General features: G+C 33.7%; 1 protein-coding gene and 1 long non-coding RNA gene across 4 annotated transcripts in view; both read left to right on the plus strand.

Annotated features, from left to right (window-relative positions):
* The window catches only part of CADM2 (cell adhesion molecule 2), a 1,064,920-nt gene that overhangs the window by 325,051 nt on the left and 721,923 nt on the right, over positions 1-17,946 (plus strand). The window lies entirely within an intron of this gene.
* LOC116550611 lies at positions 1,109-17,156 on the plus strand. The gene is made up of 3 exons (XR_004268514.1): positions 1,109-1,118; positions 9,499-9,506; positions 17,026-17,156. It is a non-coding gene; the product is annotated as an uncharacterized LOC116550611 (long non-coding RNA).

A 17,946-nucleotide genomic window follows, 5' to 3' on the forward strand; every position in this document is an offset into this window, starting at 1 on the left:
CTGTGTAAACCCTGAGGTAAAAGTACTTTTTTCTGTTTCTTCTCTAGCAGATTCGTCAAAAAGAAACAAAGTACAACAGAGATATCAAGGAATATGACAAAAATTCTAAACACCAATGACTAGGTAGATTACTGACAAAGATTTTTTTTTTGTTATTATTTACAAGTATCTTTTGCACGTTTTTTCTCATTTACTTCTCATGAAAGGCATGAGTGATGGCTGTTTAACCCTATTTTCAATTGAAGAGACTGGGGCTTATGGCTCCTAAGCATTTTGAATTTTTGTCCAGGCATTTTGTATTATGTCACAGCTATAACTGAGTGTCTGAGGCACTATGCCAGCGGTATCCAAATAATCTTCTCTAGACCAAGCAGGTATCTGAAGAAGGTTCATGGATGTGCAAGGATATGAGAAAAATGAGTACATTTGTGAGTTTCACATAATACCCTGTTTGTAAGAATTATTAACTTTATTCTGAAATTGTTCTTCCTATCTTTTGTGTTAAAATATCCTCTTTTTAAAAACTCATATGAAAGGAATTTATATCAGTTTTTACTTGGATGCTCTCATGAATATAAAGACTTCTTAGCAGTTGCTATTTATTTTTAAATGACTTGTTACAGGAATATAAAATACAAGATCTTCTGTACCAAAATTATGTTTCCATAGATAATAAAAATTGGCACCCTGCACTTCCCAAACTTCTTCTGAACTGATCAGTGTTGGGCAATGATCCAAAATCAAGAAAGTAGAGGTCAAGGTGCTATGTGATATGGAACAACCACAGAGCTATTACATGAAAATTAGCAAAACACATTCATAGCTGTACAATAAAACAGAAGAGTATGTTCACAGATACACTAGAATGTACAGAGAATACATCTGAAAGGACACAGGCTGCTTCTAGGGATGTCTCATTGGGGATCAGACTGGGAGGGAGATATGCTCTTTGCCTTTATAGATACTTGGAATTTTGTACCATGAGCTTCATATAAAATGCTAAAAAAAATACATATATAATTTTTATAAAGACCCCATAGGAGAGAGAAGGCAGGAATGAGAGTCACGTTACTGGCTTGAAACAAGAAACAAGAAAACGAAGTTCCTACTGGAAAGGAGTAAATATCAAAGGAAGAATCACAGGGAGAAATTGTGTTTTCTCTTTTTTTTTAATGAAACTATGACTAAGCATCTGCAACACGATACAGACTCTATTTAGGCAAAGTAGGTATGGAAAATAAAACATAGCCTAGATTACACAGCAAGGGGCCTACATGTCAGGAGGTAGCACAGGAATGCATCCTCCCCACACTGGGGACTGATGCAGACCCGGCCCTTGCCATTCTTGCCAACTGAGAAGAGACGCCTCTATGTAATTCTCTTCTCTTCCCAATCTGCAATCGCAAATAACATAAGATGAGCCAAGACATCCAGTGGCTAAAATGGAATAGTGTTAGTGTTTTCCAGTGCCTGGGGCTGTAGAAAAGGGAGAGTTGAGGGAGGGAGAGGATAAAATTATAAATAGAAAGCATTCAAGTTCAGTATTTTCTTCTATAAATTTCACTTCCATTTTTTAGGGCATGATACAATTTGTCTGCATTTATGTGTGCTAGCAGCCACCAACAATGTGCAAGAAAAATAATTCATAAGATAGTATCAGCAATAAAATATGATTCCTAATTCCTCAGTTTCTTTAGACGTGGGTGGGGGACTGAGATCACATGTGATATTATTTACATATAATCTGCTTGCCTTGCATAAAATTGTTCTCCTGTGTATGAATGCAAGGTGTCCTATAAAGTACATGGCATCTGCAGATTAGTGTAGAATATTGTACTTCACAGGCATTCTGCAAAGTAGCTCACGGGGCTGGGATAAATGTCTTATTATGATATATTTATCTCATCATGTGAGTGATATGAGCTCAGGTCTCCTGACGCCTGTATTAAAAAATGAATCCCCCATATTGTTCAACTAGAATAGCATTTCTGGTTAGACTTCAGAAAAAATTTGTAAAGGTTATATGTAGTTCTTTAATAACTGATTTTTTGTATGCATATCTTTTCTGAAAAGGGTATTTTGTGAAATCTTTGCTTCCTTTCAATTTAAGTGGTTTCTTAGAATGTTTTGCTAGGTGTGATGATATCAGACTGAACAGTGTATTCTAATATATGTCATTGTTATTCAAACAAGTAAGTTACTTTGCTTCAAAGTGTATACCAGCAAATGAATATAATATTTTGCCTCTATGTTACAATCAATTTATGTTCCTGATCATCAAGAAGCCATTATACAATGGTTAAGTATGAACAGAATATTTTCTTTTTTCATAGTTTTAACTACAGATATATCTGTAATTGTTTCACTTGATTTTTTATTAATACTTGAGTCTGTTTCCAAGACACATCCCAGACTCTGAGGCGAATGCCTCCAACTCCCATTTTTTTTTCTGGTTATAACCTTTAGACAATGTAGAAATTCTGATTATGTCCATTAAAAATATGACTTGACATAGCTAGAGACTTTAATGTGTTTTCTAAGAAAATGAACTATTCAGACATTAAGAACTAAAGTAAGAATTTGCTAATGTTTCCATACCTATTCTCTCCATCTGAATACTTTTAATTGTTGAAATTGTCAATCTATGTAAATTTTAATTGGCACACTTTCTCATTAATGATCTATAGTGTATTTATATGTGTAAATCAAAGTGTGGACTGGTTGAATTGAACAGCACATAAACTATGATTGTGGCGAATTATAAGTAGATGGGTGAGTAGATTAGCATACATGTGTGGCAGTGTTTTCCTTAACATCACTCCAGTATATCTGTCTGAGTGAATCTGACAAAAAGCTTGTTGTAGTTGCGAAGGAAATAATTTACATTTTTCTTCTTTACCAGCTATGTAATATAACAACTGCATGTACATACTGGCATAATAACTGAATATAGATATTGAGAATAAAAGCTTGGACTTGATGAATATTTTCATTTAATAACCAGACAGCATTTGAGTAGGAATATTAATCGCTGAAATCTGAGAAATTAATACTAATACTGAGCAGTTATAACAATGTGGAGCTTAGATGTTTAAGGCAGTAAAAAGCTTTGCCTTCTTAAAAATGCTCTTTCATAGCTATACAAAATTCATGTAATTAAATCTAAACACTGTCCTTTATTCATGTATGTTTAGAGAAAATTTTCCTGTGTGTTTGTGTGTGTGTGTAAAAGTACTTTTCTCGTAGTATTAATTTTGCGTTGCCCAAAGGCTTCCTTAGCATGACATTCTTGGAACTCAGATTTGGAAGTGCACAAAAGAGCTGTATTTGTTGCCAATTCAAGAAATGTGTTTTCAAAACAAGGATAACATTTTATTTTTCTTCCTCCCTGGTTCTGCAGTAGTGTAAGTGTTAAAGCCTGAGAGGTTTAGAAAGCTGCAGTGAATGTGTTAAGACTGTTAATGAAGCTTCTGAATCTAAGGACAAAATTAGCTCTCACACCCACACTGCGCAAAGTACAGCAACTGTCTGATAGAATTGCATCATGACTTTTACCTGGGGACACGGGTATTATATTCAGCTGAATTGATGAAATTGGGAAGACAGATGTGCCCAAAGGACATTTTAAGAAGCTTGTACCTACATAAATTGCTTGTGAAAAATCTCTAAAATTTGAATAAGAAACCAATGTAAAATGCTTTCTGCCTGTAAACTTCAGGTCATATGATACATATTATCTTGCATATTCTTTAAGGAAAAGAACATTTGACTTTCTGTTGATATCAAATAGTCTATACAATGTCAAGCCCAATGAATGCCTGTTTTCCCTTTTTTAAGATAAGTACTTGGGACTAGAGAGTTTAATGAAGGTTCCTAATTATTGTATGTCATTTGCTTAAAAACACTAAATTCAGACTTTCATTCCAATGTGAATGGCATATAAAGTGATTCACAGCGTTAAGAATTGAATAATATAACCATGTAGCAATTAAAATCACAAAAAAAAGCAACAATGTCAACAAGCACCTCCAAGCAGATTACCAAAATCTATAGGTCTTTGGACGTTGAGACAGGAGGATTCAATCCTACCACCCTCCACATGCAAAACTCTTCGAGATACTGACTTTTAAAAATGGGTTATTGTATTTCACTTTTAAAGACACAAATATTAAGAAACAGTTTTACTTGTATCTCCACATTGTAAACTCTTGATTATTTTTGGTGGCATGTATGTGGATTTGATTTAGGTTTGCTGTTCTAAGAAACATGGAAAATAGATACCTGAAGTCCAGAGGTTTGTGATTGTCGGTAGTAAAATGAGCATACTAAAGGAGTAGCTGTATTATTCTTACCTTAGAGCTTCATGTAATCAACGAATACTAGATTCTTATGATTGTTCTTAGAAGTTTCAAACAGCGTATCATAACCACACAGAAAATCATTTTAGTCTCTTAGAAAATTCTAGAAACCAGGATTAGGCCTATGTAACTAAATGAAACAGTAAGTCATTTAAAGGTGTTAATTAAATGACCTTTAAAACACTAAAAATCATCTGGAACCGACAGTGCCAACTCCACTTCTAACATGTGGTTATTGACATCAAAAAAAGATGGGATAACCTTTGAAATTTATAAAACTATTAGTCCTGTCCACCAGAGGGCATGGATTTTCCATAGGAAAAGGACAGAATGTAAAGGTGGAAAAATGGATGGTTGTAATAGCTGACCTTTCTTTTGACTGGACACATTTTGTTTTTTAAGACACAATAATTTATAATTGATTTGCATAGGGAAACCAATGCTTAATTTTATTGTGACCCCCAACTCTGATTTCCTGCAGAATTTATTGCCTCTTTCACATCTTGGCAGTTCATGTATATTACTCTTTATTATCATGCACCTTCTTTTTATATGATCTTTCTTCCTAATTATACTGTCCTTCAAAGACATAGTCTTTTACTTAAGACTCTCATTTCCATAGTAAAACACAACACCTTGTCCAGGGTAGGTGATAAATCATTATTTGTCAATGAAGATATTAATAGTTTTGAAATAATACAAATTATATCTACTGAAAAGTAAAATTACCATAGCAACCGACAATTTACAGAACATTTTTACATCCATTATTTACTTTATCCCCAAACACCCCATTCTCTACTTACATTTGTTTTATATTGTTTTCCAGGTTTGTGGTAGTAAATAAATTACTCATGCAAAATTAATTTTAAAAAATGGCTTTTCTAATAGAAAACACCTTTTTAGTCCTGAAAGCAAGACATTTAATAAAATTTTCTTTTAAATAAGCCATCATGAAAGTATTTAGTTTCCATCTTACTGCAGTAGCTTAGCTATCTTTGGAATTCAAAATTTAAAATTATTTCTAACTGGAAGGGAAAAAATCCGCATTACTCTTCTCTTTCTGTTTATACAAAAAAAAAAAAATTTAACCTTGATATGTGTGAATTACCTAACTGAAGATCCTGTAATACATTTTCATATGTGCAGGCAGTCATTAGTAGAAAATTAATAGAAGCAATTTCTTGCCAAATTTCAGAGTTAGTAAATAGAGCTTGCGAAAATAAGTAATCCTGAGTGATTCTACAACTAAATCATAATGGAAATAGTAAATTGGTAGTCAATTCAATGATTAAAATTGCAAGCTACCAACAATAATGTTTATTAAATTTATATTGCAAATGGGTTGACATGAAAAATACAAACCTTTCCAAAATCAGAATATTGACAATGTAATACAGCAATTTCACCACCATCATGCAAAATAATGATTGTAATTTCTAATTATTTTTAATCTTCTCTGCCATTTTTAGAGAATTCACTCTGAAGTTTTCACTCACTAAAATTAAAACAATTTAAATACTTAAATTCAGCACTTAGAACACATTTAAAATTAACAAATCTAAAACACTTAAATATATACATAGCTTGTCTCTCTGTTTTTTTGAAATGAAGCTACTACACTTAGAAAATAAACTTGTCTAACAGGATCCATCAGTAAATATCACTCAGCATCACAGAAGCTATTGCCAATCGTGACCAACACATGATGCAGCGCCTTATACCCCTGTTCTCCAAAACATATGATAAAATATATTCACATTTGTTCCATTGCATTAGAATTTAATTTGATTAGTTAAGGGCTTTAAAATGCCTTTATTCAAATAAGTACACATTTTTCCAAAACTGCACCCCTGGACAAATAAGCATAAAAGCCCTGTAATTGCAAAAAAAAAAGTTTAAATTTTGGATTTCACTCAACTTTAGCCTATACAAATGTACAACATTTTAAAATCTCTTACTATCATTATTTCATAAAGATATCAGACACTATTCAGCCAGGTTTCAGTTAACTGCATTTGTTTTGGTGTCTGTTAATTGCTTTAAAATTACAGAAACATTTGAGGAAAGGTCTCTTTGCCAGACAATTTGCATTATATTGCCCGTTTCATTCTGTTGAATAGAGAGTGGGCTTTGGAACAATCCCACCATAATTTTCCAAGAATATTTTGAAAGATTCAAGCTTTTTTCATTTATTTAAATATATATATTTGTTACCAGCCTACAAGTCTACATATTACAAGCTTAAAAATTATATTTTTAACCCTTCGGTACTCTGATATTCTCTTCAGCTCTGTTAAGTACTGAGCAATAGGAATTTACTTAAAATTTTGAAGAGCCTCAGGGAGGGTTAAGGCACAACTATCCTGCTATTGAGCTTGGCCTCTCAATGAAAAAACTAGTTTTCTATGAATCTATTGATTACTTGTTAAATTCTACAGAGCCATTAACTCAATATAGATATGAGCATTTAATTATTTTTCCGAGCCCTTAAAATCCTGCCTATGGAAATAGTATGGGTAGAAAAGAGCTTTGCAGTGTATAAAGCAGAGCCAGGTTCTAATCCGTCTCCCCTTCATGCACACCGCTTAATATGTAATTCCTCAGTAATTTGATTCAACCTTTAGATCATTCGCACACGTATTGATTTACCCTACCAAGTAATATAGCAACTACTTCTCCAAGTCTTGCTTTCTTACTACAATAGTAGAAGGCTATTCTCAGCAGGCAGAATAAGGTAGGAAAAAATTACTTTTGTAGTCAATTAAATCATTTATCAACAACCGACAACAGATACTGATGAAATCCCTGTGCTCAAAGACTTCACTTCAGTTCTCAGAATAAACAGTTCCCAAGAGTCAAAATTAGGCTCTTTTACAGTACACAGAGATGGCTATAACACTTCCCTTTTAAATATATTTGTGCCCCAGTTATATCTGCCATAATTTATAGTAAATGGCTCTAAGGGTTCATTGTTTGTTAAATTAGGGATAGATCCAAGCTAAGTCTTGAAAATTGTGGCTGTCTAAATATGGTTCTTCTGAAGCTTACTTCTGTGAAGACCAGAAATGAATCTTCTGGTGAACAAGAATACAAGCTAATTTTATATGGTAACAAAGAGAAAACTTTTCCTTTTCCAATTTATTGTAAGCTAGGGTAAAGTAGTGCCACTGGGATCTGGAGTCAGGTTGCTTGAATTCAAATTTCAACGTTATGCTTTCTAACTGTGTGAGCCCATGCAATTTGCCTAGCCTCTGTAAGCTTCAATTTTTTTCTTTTTGAAAATGGACATGATACGAAAAGGACCTACTTCATGAGATTGCTGGAACCTTCGATGCGTTATATAAGTTAATTAGCACAAGAACTAGAATATAGCAAGCTCTCACTAAATATTAGCTATTATTTTTTAATTGCCAATTTTGCCTTTATTTATAAGGATTTCTAACAATGTACAACACACAACAAACATTTTAATGCCCACTAGAAGTTTCCATTTTCAAGTGAATGATAACTGAGTCCATTGAAATTGCTGAGGAATCAGCAACCTCTGGACATGTTAACCATTCTTCATTGTAGATTCTTTAGGCTTTATCCCTGTATCAAGCCAGATCATCACAATGGTACATACAAGGACAATGTTACTTTGCCTGCTTCATAAATGCTTTCACAGAACTATGATCTGGCATCATGCCCTTGGCTTCTTATCAAAGGTCAGTGTAAGAACTGACCATATAAAGAATGTTTCTGCTCTTTTTGTGAAACTGCTATTGAAGATACTGTCCATTTTTGTGTTTAGTGTTCCTTTGACAAAGACTCTTGCTATAAATTCTTCTTAGAGCTAAATTTAATGATTTTGGTATATCACTTCTTTTGTTTTAAAGTGCTTTGTCATTTTGGGAAGTAGAAAAGGTTTTAATAATAAATCGAAGATGCCTTTCAACATGTGCCATCCTAGAAAATGTAGCCAGCTACTGCTTTGTCTCCATCATCAGAGAGGAACAAAACTAATACATTTATTCTCATTTTCCAGTTTCAAACTTAAAACATTATCCTAGTAGAGAATATTTGCATGTGAAAAGATAATCTTCAAGGCAGAGAAAAGGGTTGTGATATTCTCAGCAAACTGACACAGGAACAGAAAATCAAACACCGCATGTTCTCACTCATAGGCAGGTGTTGAACAATGAGAACACATGGACACAGGGAGGGGAGCATCACACACTGGGGTCTGTGCAGGGGAACTAGGGTAGGGACAGTGGGGGGTGGGGAGTTCGGGAGGGACAACATGGGGAGAAATGCCAGATACAGGTGATGGAGAGGAAGGCAGCAAACCACGTTGCCATGCATGTACCTATGCAACAATCTTGCATGTTCTTCACATGTACACCAAAATCTAAAAATGCAATATGTGTGTGTGTGTGTGTGTGTGTGTGTGTATATATATATATATATATATATATATATATATATATATATATATATAAAGTTGTGATACTGATGATAAAATTCCAGGACACAGACTCTTTGGAGGGAACAGTATTTCACAGTTTCTATTAATTCACATCATATAAATCAGGGGTTGTAAAATGAAAGATCTTTGACTTGTGTTTGGTTTGCACAGTATTTTATAAGATGTTATGCGGGCAGATATTAGACTTAACCACAATACAAGCATTTGTGCACTTATTGTCATACTCTTATCCCTGCTAAATTCATCTATGCAGTCAAGATCCTGTTCAAAAGTGGTAGAATGTGACATTAAGAGTCTCTGTCTCATTACTTTAGGCAGAAGAATCCCTTGGAAATTTACCTAAAAGTTTGCAAAACCTGGAGCATATATATTCTGGAAAGCCAAAGGGAGCATGGGAAAAAAGGTTTATGCTTCTTTCCTTCAGTCATTCTGCTCACCTTCTAAAATACAGTGGTTATTTCTGTTCCTTTTTGTGTTACCATGGGACCTGATGATCACCCTCTGAAAGTATAGAAGGATGAACAGAAATACAGATGTCACCAATTATTTCTCAGAGGCTGTTCTCTCCAACCTGGAACTGGGGAAGCAAATTTTTCTCTATTTGTTTATAAAATATACATACATACATGTATTATGCAGCTTGAAATATTGTTCTCATAATGAAGGGAGTATGGGGAGTCTATGGGAAAAGTTAGTGGTTCTAAACCACGCTAGAGGCCAATAACATGAGAAAATGATTATTCTGCCAGAGAGAAAACACTGCCAGACATCAGGCAGAACTGTCAGTAGACAGCAACATTTTAAAGAAAATAATTTTTTCAGTATCAATTGGCCATGCGTTTTCTTCCCCCTCAAATTTCTAATAAGTAGGCACATATGTGAATTATTTACCCCAAAAATCATGTTTATCAACAGATACCTAGGATAAAATACACTAATAGTAATACTCTCAGCCATCAGTAAACTTCAAAATCCAAAAGTTAGCTGGATTTTAGTTGAAAGCATACTTTTCTGGTTTTTAACAATATCCACTTAAAAACTGAAATAATCAACATGCATACTTTTATATGGACGCATTGGTTTTATCATCATTTTTATTTTAAAGTTAGAACTTATCATCATACTTGGCCTTTTACCTACCAAGACAAATACCGTATGCTGAGTTCTGGATCCTCACAAATTGTACAACAAAACAGGATGGCAGATGCATAATGGTCTATGGATTTGACTGAATTTCAGAGTCTAAATGGTTTTTACAGATCTGATATCCTAATAAACCCTCCGGCAGAAAACCGTTGTGGATGTAAAAATGAATAAAAGTTTCACAAATGTGCCCATCTCCTTGTGATAGATGTAGCATATTAGGCAAGAATCTACTCCATCAGTGTAGGTACTAAATATTTCTTTTTATTAGAGGGCACTAGGAAATTATGTGTTCTAGTGTGTGAATTCTTTTTCTAGGGGCTTCTTTCTAAACTTTATCCACTCATATATAATTTTACTCACCCAGAGTTCCATTAGAGAGAAGAGTCTGTCTGACCTTCAGCTTTGAAATTGGCAATCCTACCTAGAACATATCATCTCTTTATTGTTAAAATCCCAATAGTTTATTGAAGCACCTCATAAAAAAGATTATATCAAGGACATATGACTTAATTATAATAGTAATTTTAAAAGATTAATTAAGTAGTTTAAAATTAATGACAATATACTTTTTAATATTAAAATTTAAGCTAATAATTCTTTGTTGTGCTATGTGGTAGAGATAGGATGAAAATGTTGCATCAATACGTGGTCCTACCCACAAGAGAAGCATAAAATGGCCAGATATTGAACAAAACTAAATATTCTAATTCTAGATTTTCATTCTGTGTAATAGGTATATGTGAAAGTGATGAGGCATGATTTGATTTCATCATCTAATTTGTTATGAATTATTCATGAGGATACATTTCTGAGTGTATGATTCTCCACTTGGAATGTTTACATCACTTATTAGGTAAACATTAGTAGCAAAAGATACAATAATTTTTCCAAGTTTACTTTGTTAATACTCACTATAAAAATGTAACAGAAGGCTTGAATTAATGTAATTACCAAAAATTAAAATAAAAAGAGCTTGCTAACAGCAACTTCAAATATCAATGGGGAATAAATCCATCTATAGCAACTGCTATTTCAAAAGAGATAAAATGAATTAGGAGAGTGCATACTGGCTCTAAAGCCTCAGGACATTATTAATAAATATTGTCTCTATCCTAAGGTTTATAGAGCCATGAGGCTAGTACAAAATATTATGTATTAAGAATTAATTTAGTTTTCAACCTGGATTCTACAGGAGGAAGACTTATGAAATAGCTCCAACTGTGCATTTCCCCTGATGACATTTGATCCCAGAGGCACATTTTAACTAAATTTGACAGTGGGAAAGAAAGTCCAAAGCTAAACAGCACCACACAAGTTTTTGAAACAGGTAGACAGCTAATGACCCAAACGGTTCATGTTAATAGTCAAATGCTGGCTACCCTGTGGATTGCTACCAGGTGCTAATGAGGAAAGCCTTGCTTTCTCTCAGGCAAGCAGCTCTCAGTGAAGCTGCTACCACTTCCAAATACTGATGGATACACAGAGAGTGAATGCAAAGTTTACTATGTGCCATTAACTACGGATGCACATGTAAGTCATAGGAAACCTAACTGGTTGGACCAAGATTTGTTTATTTTATCCTTCTAAATCACTTTAGTAAGACTTGTTGCAGCAAAGTTAAAAGTAAAAAGTATTTAGTGTTGAAATGTTTCTCCTATTCACCACCAGTAGATATTTCCAGACTCATTGCTCTCCGCCCCCTGCTGCTCCAGGATTATTTTACTGTGGCTGTTTTCTCTTTCTAAAGGGGGAGAGCAAATCCTTCTGTTTGAATACCAAACCTTCGGTTTACTTCTTTTGGCCAAATGTGCCTTTTGATGAGAACATGCATTAGTCCCCTGCTACCTTGTGAATGCGAAATGGCATCTCTTGTCAAAGGAATACAGTGGCAGCAGCCACTAGCCAGGCTGATGAATTATTACACAACTGCAGTCTGTGATTCAATCAAAATCTACTTTTGTGTTTCCATGGCTGAACTCATGCATGAGCCCTTATGTTCTGTACAAACTTGAAAACTGATGTGGATTAATTCTTCATGAGTCATAGAGTGATATATTGCTTTGCTATTCTCTTTGATTATGTTACTGTCTTAAGATAATTCGTTATAAAATGGGAAATGCATAGGAAAGAAATTGGCTATAATTTGAATTTAGCTTGTACGTATCTTTCATTCAATAATTATTTACTGTGCTTTACACTTTCAAAAATATGCTCCCTGCTCAATGCAAGTTATCCTATATGTATTGTTGTTAATGCACATATATACCAATATTATATGCAAGTTTTTTCTTACATAAAAGCCATACCATTGCAATTTTCTATTTATTTTTAGCAATGAACAAAATAATTATTTTTTATATTAAAATCCAGTTCCTGAATATTAACAACTGATTCTTTCCAGGATAAACTGTGCTATTTACTAGTTATATTAAAATAAAACCCTTCATCATATTAACTGTAACCTAAGGAGAGTTATACCTAATCCACATAAATCTCTGGTTGCTATAAAAATCAAATGTAGAAATAAGTGTAATAATCTGATAAATGCTTATTCTTGGATGTAAGTTATAGCTATATTTTATTAATTCTGCTTCTTTAATGATATCTCTTAGTCAACAAATGAAACTTTTATTTTCTGTAAACTTTTGTTTTTATTGTTTCTTACTGGCAAACCCCATATGTCTCAAATAGAGAAGTATAAGTTTTAACTGAGGTGAAGCATATTGGAATTAAAGAAGGAGACCGTATAGGCAAATACTTGTGGATCCAATAAAAGCAAAGTAGATGAATAAATGGTTGTTGCATTCATTTTTCTAGTTATGATAAAACAGACATAAAAGAGAATTTCCACTTTCCTTGTAATATCACTGTTTTAGCTTCTGAGGGCTGCCCTAAGAAGTACCATAACCTAGGTAGCTTAAAACAATAGAAATTTATTCACACACAGTTCTGGAGGCTAGAAATCCAAAATCAAAGCAGTTGGCAGGGCCATGCTCAGTCCAAAAATTCTAGGAGAGGATCTTTATTTGCGTCTTCTAGCTTCTGGCAGTCCCAAGAATTCCTTGGCTTGCATATATGTCACTCCAATCTCTGTCTCCCCCAACACATGGCTGTGTGCTTCCAGGCTGAGGGCAGTGGCTATTCACAAGCACAATGACAGAAAACCATAGCCTTGAATTCTTGGTCTCAGGCGATCCTTCCCTCTCAGTCTCTTGAAAGTATTCTCCTCTCTAATAAGGACACAAGCCTAATGGAGTAAGTTCCATCACACCTTGGTATGACATCATCTTAACTAATATATGTTATAACTGATTCTAAATAAGACCACATTCTTAAGTATTAGGGTTAAAACGTTAGCATATTGTTTCAGGGGACATAATTTAACTTAGAACAACCATTATAATGAAACCAAAATTTGAGACTTTGAAAGACTTAAATAGCAAAGCATGTTCTTTAAGCATAACAAAAACAGGGAAGAGTTAGAGTGTAGCGATTTTTTTTAAGCTGCTACTCAAGTACAACTAATTTTTGCCATGGTGGAATAAAGATCCAATATTAAATATTTTAATTTCCAAATATCAGCATGTAGCTCAACTTTTTAAAAAATACCAAGTAAAGAAAAACTCAGTTCTTTCTAAAAACTTATCAAATACTATGTAATATTCAGTTTGTCTATGTAACATCAGATTTTCCTTCTTTGGGAAAGACAAAATTTTTTGAATTTTGAAAATACGTTAACAACTAATATATTTCTTCTTAAATTACTAAATTTTGACACACTCAGTAATTCATTATGTAATGAAAAGAATTTATATATATATATATATATATATATATATATGTATACACAAACATATATACACACATACATGCACACACGGTTATATGTCTTATTAAAAGCATGTCAAGAAAGAAGATATTTAAAAGAAGGAAGTACTCACATCTCACACATTGTCTTCTAACTGTATTCAGGAATAAATTGCATGACATTAAGAAAAGTGTGCCAACAATAATCCATATTCATTTTTATAAGACAAATTTTAAACTTTATTTCAAATAAAATAAGAGCAAAATAATATGAATATCTGTATCTCTCTGCTTTTATTAATATCTCTGGAAGTCAGTTTCCCCATCTGTAAATTTCCTTTAAATATTTCATATTTATGCTTTGAATGATATACAACCAAATTTTCTCCTTTGACCATCTAAGTATATTAATATTTAAAAATGTATGTTTACTTTACAGTAGTTTTCATTGTAATGTGTTATTCTTGGAATGTATATGTTGAATTTTGATTAAATTGTGAAGCATAATTACAGGTTAGCTGCAGAGGTATTCTAATCCTCTGCTTAGTATGCGGCTGAAATGAGAGATTGCCTGAGTGCTGTCTGTCAGTAACAAATATTTCATTGTTTTATTTTCACTGTGGCTTCCTCCAGCTTAAGTAAGACTTTGGAATCTACATTTTGGGTGCTTTTGTGAAACGTTTGTTAAATAGGTTTTGCCTTCTGTTGCCCAATAGATGAAAAAAGTATATTATGATGGTCTTTAAAACCTCTGGGCCTTTATTTTTAATAAAGTATATTTCCTTTTTATTTAATTAATTTAATCTTAAATGGATATGCCAAAAATTTTCTTTGAGATACGTGTATTTAAATATGGAAGTGAGAGATACTTCCATATTTAAATGTTAACATAGTGACACATACTAGCTTCCAATACATTTATATAGAAATATGACATAAAATATAGCAACTGTAACAAAGAGAGTTCATTCAGCTAATCTCAAAAGAAAGTAAGAGAAATGCCCAGCTGTCAAAACAGAGAAGAACTCAGAGCCAGGCTATGAAGGGCACAGTGGTTCCAGAGGTCTAGATGTGTATTCCACTAAAATATAATAGCTAAAAACCATGATCTGGGGTTTCAATGCCAGTACAGAAATAGGTGGTAGAGTCTGAGCCAGGGAAAAATGGGTAGATTAAACTGCGATTTCTGAGTCATCTTGGAAAACCACAACGATGTGATAAGAAATACACTGTGGTTATAATGAGGCTTGTCTACCTTCCTGGATTTCTCACTGGTGATTGTGTGTGTGTGTGTGTGTGTGTGTGTGTGTGTGTTGGGGGGGTGGGTTGAGGGTGACAAAAAATGGAATTCTCCTTGGTATGTAATCATCAAAACTACATGAAGCATGGAAGTTCTTTGACCTTTTATAGTGGACTAGGCACAAGAAGCACACACTAAATGACCAATGTAACATCTCATGGAGAACTGATGTACTCCCTAGGGACGTGACAGATATGTTTTGTAAAGAAATGCCATGATCCTAGTTGAGTGAAACTCCCATATGAGAAAAAATATCACACATGGACTTACAATAGCAATGGCTAGTCTATATTAAGGAAGTAGCCATTTCAGTCTGTTTCGTGCTGCTACAAAAAATACCTGACACTGGATAATTTATAAGGAACAAAAATTCATTTTCTTGCAGTTCTGGAGGCAGGAAAGTTCAAGATTAAGGCATCCACTTCCAAGTCTCTTTTTCCAAAGTAGTACCTTGAATGCATCATCTTTCAGGGAGAAGGAACACTACTTCTCACTTGGCAGAAGAAGAGAAGAAACCAATCCACTCCCTTAAACCTTCTTTATAGTGAGATTTATCCAATTATGAAACAGGACTTACGATCTAAACACTTCCAATTAGGCCCCATCTCACAACATTGTTGCATTGAGGATTAGATTTCCAACACAGGAATTCCGGGTTACATATTCATGCTATAGCAGAAGCCCAATAAAACATAACAAATAATATTTAGCATAGCATGAATATTTGATAACAGAACAATATGAAAATGACTATAGAATAAGTAAGTTTGACATTAAGCCAGATAAAAGAAAGGAAAACTCCCATATTGAAAGGAGATGTAGATATCCATGCTAAATTTTAAACTGTGGGTTAAGTGGTAGTTTACAGAACAAGTTCAAATGTATAAACTAAAGGATGGTCAGTCTGGCAAGTGCCTGTAGTCACAGCTAATTGAGAGGCTGAGGTGAAGGATCACTAAACTAGTCCAGAAGGCAGAGGTTGCAGTGAGCCATGATTCCACACATATATATGAATGAAGCAGTACAGTCTGGATCCAGCAGGAGATCTGGAAAAGGAGGAAAGAATATCAGAGAAAGGCAGTATTCAGGATAATGGCAGATGCACTTACAGAATTGGGCAAACAGAAAAAAAATATGAATCCTGAATTTTAACAGCCACACTTAGTCCTAAAAAGAATAAATAAAAACAAATCCTAAACCTAGAGCCATTTTAGTAAAATTGCTGAAAACCAAACATTGAAAAAAAGATAATACAGTACCTTCAGAATCTTTAAGGATTCACTTCACATACGAATATTTTTAAAAAGTTAAAATTGAAATAAATACCCTTATTTTATTATAATTTTAAAACTGTGACTTAGATCATTCAGAAAATGCTACTAATAATGAAACGATATTGAGTTGGATAGACCACTGTAGAATGATGCAGAGTGCTAATTTAGCAAGTAAGGGCATTGTCTGTAAGTTTCCATTAAAATATCAACATTACGTTCCTTTTCTAGTAATGTGACATAATTTAATGTCATATTTCATTCACCCAGATGAATAATAGAATTTACTTATTAATGTGACAACTTTAGGGCTCTTAAGATTACATGATTAAATTATGACTCCTTTCAAATAGCTTAGTTTATAAGACAGAGAACTATAAAGGAGCAACTTCATATGTTTTGTTTTGCTTTTTAGCTGCTTTAAAATTAAAGGCAAATCAAAAGTTAAAAAAGAAAAATTAGACTAAGAACATGATATCAGGTCAGATTTTGTATTAGAAGTCCTGACAGTAAATCAATGCTAACTGTCATTTATTTAGCACATAAAATTTTAAGCTCTTGATCATTTATTTTTATGCAAATAAAACCCACAATGAAATACCATCTCAACACCAGTCTGAGTGGCTATTACTAAAAAGACAAAAAGTAACAGATGCTGGCAAGATTGCCTAGAAAAGGAATGCTTATAGGCTGTTGGTAGGAGCATAAATTAGCTCATCCATTGTGGAAGGCAGTGTGGCAATTGTTCAAAGAGCTAAAAACAGAACTACTATTTGACTCAGCCATCCCATTATTTGATATATACCCAATGGAATGTAAATCATTCTACCATAAAGACACATGCACGTATATACTCATTACAGTGCTATTCACAATAGCAAATACTTTAGGAATCAACCTAAATACATCAATGGCATATTAGATAAAGAAAATGTGGTACATATAAACCATGGAATACTATGCAGACAAAAAAAATGAGATTATGTCATTTACAGGAACATGGATGGAGCTGGAGGCCATTATCCTTAGCAAACTAATGCAGAAACAGAAAACCAAATACCATATGTTCTCACAACAAGAACACGTGGACATAAAGAGGAGGCAACATATACTGGGGCTTCCTTGAGAGTGTAGAGTGGTAGGAGAAAGAGGATCAGAAAAAATACCTATTGAGTACTAGGCTGAGCATCTCCATCTGAAATAATCTGTACATCAAACCCTGTGATATGAGCTCATCTATATAGCAAACCTACATATGTACCCCTGAACCTAAATAAAAGTTGTTAAAAATCATTTATTCTTCTTTAGTCCCCTAAATTAGATATCATTAAAATCCCTCTTTTGAAGATAGGAGCCAGGGGTGAAAATTAATCAATATAGAATTCCCTCATGTTTCTATAACTAAAATGATTACTCTAGTACAGCAGTTCTCAATCAGAAGCAATTCGGCCCCCAGGGGTATGCCTGGCAATGTCTGGAGACAAGTTTTATTTTCATAATTGAGAACCAGGGTGCTACTGGCATTTAGTGGGTAGAGGTCACAAATGCTGCTAAACATTCCACAAAGGTTTCCCACAGCAAAACATCATCTAT

The sequence above is a fragment of the Sapajus apella genome, unplaced genomic scaffold (genome assembly GCF_009761245.1).
Source record: "Sapajus apella isolate SASKATOON/1434 unplaced genomic scaffold, GSC_monkey_1.0 scaffold8, whole genome shotgun sequence".
NCBI classification, from domain to species: Eukaryota; Metazoa; Chordata; class Mammalia; order Primates; family Cebidae; genus Sapajus; species Sapajus apella.